The sequence below is a fragment of the Lemur catta genome, chromosome 7, assembly GCF_020740605.2.
Source record: "Lemur catta isolate mLemCat1 chromosome 7, mLemCat1.pri, whole genome shotgun sequence".
NCBI classification, from domain to species: Eukaryota; Metazoa; Chordata; class Mammalia; order Primates; family Lemuridae; genus Lemur; species Lemur catta.
In genome coordinates, this window is record NC_059134.1 from 66,403,840 (window position 1) to 66,409,839 (window position 6,000).

Here is a 6,000-nt window from a genome sequence, read left to right on the forward strand (position 1 = left end):
TTGGGCAAGTCAAACCTGAATGAAGTTTATAGCTGGGAGTGAGAGGTGCCAAAAGAACATCTGAGTTTCTATCAGTGTGGGTAGATAGTAATAGAAGACCAGATCACCAGCCACACTGCAGTGCCTTGGGCCTCTGTAACTCTGGGAAAAAGAAGGGAACCTTAGTGGAGTGGGGCTTGAAAAATGAATGAATTTTATTGTATGTAAATCCCTCAACAAAGCTACCTTTTTTTGGACACATAGTAACTGTTTATACTTATGGGGTATGTGTGATATTTGATACATGCATACAGTGTGAAGTCCTATTTCTTATGTGCTTGAGCTGTGGCCTCAGTTTCCCTGCCACCACACAAAGAATGATTCTTTTTTGTTCCCAGGACCTTGCTTTCTCCCCTGCTCCACAACAGGAGACTGGTCTGGGTCTCTGGCTTTTTCCCCAAACACATCCCTTCTCTTGGGGGGTCCTGGAGACTTGTGTGAACTCCTCTGCAGCCTATGTCTTCCTGCTCTTAATGCTATTCCATGCCCTCACTCCCAAGCCTTGACAGCTAACGTTTTGCTGTAGTTCCTCAGACATGAGCTAGCTCTGTTGGCCCGTAAAAATCTCTCCTTTATGCTGATGTCACCCCTCCTGTCATCACTGGTGAAGAGCCAGTCATTTCTGCATGGTTCTAATATTACCGCCTTTCCTCCTGAACTCCTGCCGTCTTGTTTCTTTGCTTAGATAATTGTTGAGCTGGGATGAGAGAAGGTGTCTTCCTCAACTGTTGTTATTTTTTCATTATGCTCTAAAAAGAATGATCTTATTTTTAAAAATAACACAGTGGATATTTCAACTTTTATTGTACTCCTCCTTCATTCTTAGGCTCCAGGGCCACTTCTTCCATGACGCCTTTGTTGATTTTCCTCCCTCCTTCTTGCAGGGCCAATCTCTCTGTTGTGTATTCATTCATACCTCTGTGGTTTGCATACATTGTACTGTATTAAAATGATCTGTTCATGCATATTTCTTTCTTGGAGGCAGGCATTAGGTCTGATTTATTTCTGTATCCTCCATGTCTAGTGTAAACTAGGTGCTCAGTAAATGTTTGATGAACTAAGGTCTAACAGTTCATAGCTCTATGAATCTGTTTAATATCTGTTGCAGGTTTGTAGAGTTTTCTCAACACTTGAAGCCAAAGGCCAGTATTTTTCTGGAGCTTTTGGCTTTGCTCATGGGATTTATGGGCATAAAGGGACTGGTTTAGGATGACTGGATATGATATATGTAGACCAGGATCATTTTAAACATAGGGAAGATGATAATTTGTATTTCTCATTAATAATTAGGTTGAAATTTGCATCCATATGCTGTCTCATAGATTAGCTCAAAAATGTTGGTTCTTCAGAATAACAAGGAAAATTAGAAACTGGTCCAGCCCCCAAAGGGCTGAATGGGCACACCCTTCTGTTTCCACTTAACTTCTGATTGCAGTTGTTATCCACTGACGGTTTCCTGCCTCTCCCAGGCCCAGACTCTGGGCATTCTGAGTATGCTCCCTGTTGTGTTGCCCAGGTCTGAGCTGAGCTCATACATGCTGGCCTGACTGCACTTAAACTGCGTAGGGAGCAGCTGAGGACACACCATCCAGGTACACACAGCATCAGGAACTGCAGACTGTGGCTGAGGTAGGGGGCTTTGGTTTAGGACTGGGGTATTTCACCGGGGCTCTCTTCTTGTTCTTGGAGGGCTCTGAGATATGATGTCTCTAGTCCTGTTCCCTGGGCCCTCTTTCCCCCCACTTCCCCCACTTCTCCAGCAATTAGACCAGAGCACTGATAATCTGTGGGAAGGTGATCGTGGCATTCTGCCTTCTCTGGCTCCTTCTCCTGCTCCCCGACTCAGCCCTGCATTCCTAGGAGGTCCAATGGTGATTCTGTTCTGGGACTGAGGCCAGCCTGGCTCCCTCTTCTACTTGGGCTGATGTAGATCAGCCCGCTGGCGCCTACCCCTTGCCTGTCTGTAGTTCAGAAATGCTTTCCCAGTCTCAACTATGTCTTTTGGTTCAGCAGCACCCCTTTCAACAGCCTCCTTACCTGCTTCACTAATGAGGCACCAACTGCTGACTGCAATCACCAATCTTAGGTCTCAGCTGTGGGGCTGGAGTCATCTTCTCCAAACACAGGCTTATCCAAGAGGGCCAGACACCACTGCAGTTGTTGAAGAGCCATTTCACGTAGCATCCTCCAATTCCATATAGGAAATGAGCTCCATAAAACCTTAGTTCATCCAATGTGCCAGGGACCAGAACAAAAGGACTAAAAATTAACCATGATTGGACCATCCAATTCTTTGATTAAAAAATGCAGGGAAACTGGTTGTCTGGAGAGCAGGGTGGCTCTAACATGGGCAATGTTGTAGTTTATATAAACTGCTTAAGATGAAAGGAGCATTGCCCATGCAGAGGGAAGCCATGCCTAGGGAGAGTTGCCAGCCATCCATGCTGTCCTTGGTGTGCCATCTTGGGAACCTATTGTAAGCTAAGGAGGAGGTTTAGGGATGGCTGTGTGAGAGTTGCTGCCAAGTTAAGGTTTTTCCAAGAGTCACTAGTTATTTCCTCCTGGAATTCATATGCCATATGGGCACTTGTCACCAGGTAAATTTAGTGCTTGGATTATGGTTACTGAGTTAGATTTTTCTCAGGTGTTTTAACTGAGAGAGAACACGTGGGACATAATCCAGTCCAGCAATACCCAATTTTACTGCATGTTAGAATAACATGGGGAGTTAAAAAAAATTCCTATACATATGCTGTGTGCAGACCAATTAAATTAGAATCTCTGGGAGTGGGACCTAGTTATCAGGATTTTTAAAAGCTTCTCAGGTGATTGAAAGCCACTGGTATAGGCACTTAATGCTTTTCCCATCAGAATCCTATATTAAGATAATCTGAATGGTTACTAAATACATGCAAAATCCTAATTCAGAATTACCATCTAAATAAATGTAACTACATAGGTACAATGTAGAAATTCCTTTGTGCTAAATTTCTATTGCTATCAGTTATTGTTCTCTAGTTTTCTTTATTGTGCTTTCAGGGAAAACCATGAACTTTTTTCTCACATTTACTGCCAGTGCTCCCAGGGCCTGGCCTGAGAAACTGATAAAGTACTGAGGACTTAGAGGAAAATTCCACCTTTGGAGCAGAGGTCAAATTTATAAAGCACTCCCAGAATTTAAAGGAAGTATTTGGAGTTAAAAGAGATGGAAAAGGTGGTAATAACAACGAAAACTCAAAGACTAAGAAGTGTAATAGATGAGAAACTGCCATAAAAAGTATACAAAAACCATTTTACTAATTTAATAAACCCTGAAATAAGAGACTCACCAGCTGTGGATCATCCAATTCTTTGGTAGTTTCAGAGAGTTGAAACAAAACTGATCAGCTTAAACCAACACCGAAGTGTCATCATTTAAACTAGACACACTGGCCTAGGCATTACAGGCCTGCCTTAAATGACTAAGGCCAGCCTAACTCACACTTCAGCCAGGCTGAAGTGATTCACAGCCTGAATTTTCATTGCCTGTTACTTTTTAACAAATTTAATTATTTTATAAAAGGGCCACAAATATATAGTTTAAAAATTCAAAGAGTACTGTAAAGATTATAATCAAAAGCAATAGTTTTATGGCCCCTCTTCTCCTCCCCATGCCTGATGTTCTGTTCCCCAGAGACACTTATAACTCTTTGGCTATTTCTTCTGGTATTTATCTCTGTATTTCTAAGTAACATGCTCTACTGTTATTTCTTAAACTTTCAATTTTAGACCTTCCCTATTGACTTCCTATTATGGAAGATAAACATATCTTTTAGTTCTCTGGCCTCTTTTCTATCCTCCCCTCAAACTCCCCTTCTCCTTCACTCTCCTAATAGAGTTATACCATAAGTTTTAGTTAGATCAACATTCAATATTTACCTTCTGATGAACATTTAGTTATATTACAGCTAGCCAAGAAATAACCGATGATTACATTTCCTTTCTTTTATGGCATTTTATTTTTCTTGGAGTTAGTGATAGTCTATTTTCTCAGTTGCTAGGGATTTTTTTTTTTTAAACGAATTCATCCCAGTTTTTTCCTAAACTTCCACAGAGCTGTAAAAGTCCTCTTGGCAAGGTCCAGCAAGCACACCAGGGAGTCTGGCAGTTCCATTTCTTTCCCTGAATACATCCCTCCCACAGCCCTCTGTCTTCAGCTGCAGTTGTTCTCTAGTCTTCAGGACCAGCTATCTTTATTGAACCCCTTTTTCCTCTCTCCTATATTGAATCTTTGTCTCTAAAATGCAATATTTTTCTCTCTTGTTTTACTCTTTTGTTTGGTGGAGTATATCCTTCAGTTTGTTTTTCAGAAAGGTTGCATGTAGCTAAATTTTTTGAGACCTTGTATATCTATCTGGAAAGGTCTGAAAGGAGTGAGGGTGGAGACAGGGAAGCTGGGCAAGGCCGTGTGGTGCTAGGGGGCTGGGGAGCTGGAGGCCAAGAACCTATTCTAGGGAGACAAAGAGGCAGTGGGAGGCAGGACTATGCTGAGGCTCCATGCCCCCTCCTCAGTGTCCCATTAGAATTTACTGACAGAATACAAGTTGAAAGACAAAATTATAAAGAATTTCAAAATGGCAGTAGCAGAGCATTAAGCCAATCATTCAGGGCCCTTCTGAGTGTGGGGTCCTGTGAGACTACACATTATAATACACCTATGAAGCGAGCTGTAGTGGAAAAAAGAATAGCTTATGTATTAAGTCATGCTCTCCAACTCTCCAATTCACCCTCTCCATCTAGAAGAAAACAAAGAGACTTCTAACTGTCTTCACATGCTAAAATAAATTCCAGATAGATGAAAGATTTAAATGTGAGAAAAAGAATAAAACAATAATGCTAGAGCAAAATTTGGGAGAACATGGACATAACTTGGTAGTATGGAAAGTCTTTTTAATCAAGACAATGAATGCAGGTACTCTAAAGGAAAAGACAGTCATGTTTGCTTTTATAAACTTTATGCTATGTGGAAAAATATTCTGTAAACAAAGCTGAAAGACACATGATAGACTGGGAGAAAGTTGTAGCACATAAAACAGATAAAGGATTAATGTTTAAAATATTTAAATACCTCTATAAACTGATAAGAAAGACATCTCACTTGAAAAATAGGCAAAGGATATGAACAATTTCCAAGAAGAAATCCAAATACTACGTGAGAAGATTTAAGAGTATATAAATCAAAGGGACAGTGAGATAATACCTCTCATACACTGTGTTGAGAAAAACAGAGAAAATACTTAGTAGAAATTTTTGTTGGAGAAAGGACATTCTCTCACATTATTGTGGAAATGTGAATTGTTACAAAATTTATGAAAATAAAAAAACATGCCCATAATGCAACAATTTTACTTCTGGGGTTCTTTCTATCCTATGGAAATTAAAGGATCAAGAAATAAGGATATATCTACAAATATATTTATTGCAGCATTTTCATTGTGGCAACAAACAAAAACAACAACAATAAAACAAAGATACAAATAAGAATAATGATAAATAACCTAAATATCCATCAATAGAGGCATTATTGAATAAATAGTAATATATTCATAATTTGAATCATTATGCAACCATTAGGAAAAAACTGAGTTATATTTATACCAGTTGACCTAGAGAGATTTCCAGTTTGGTGAGGAAAGCATGATATAGAGAAGTATTAATGTATACAGTGAAATCACATTTTTTTGTGTGTGTGTAAACTAATGCTAAAATCTTCAAACTATGCATATATACTTTTATATATAATCATATGAATGTGTGATAGTGTAGTAAAGTGTGAAGGGCACATATAAGTTTTTGAATATTTATTTTGCTGGTAGCTGGGGTGGGGAGGAGGGTATGTGGAAGAATAGGATAGAGGTTGTTTTGGTAAAAAGAGATAAGTCTGAAGTCAATATGGAATATGGATGATTGTCCAATGGAGAG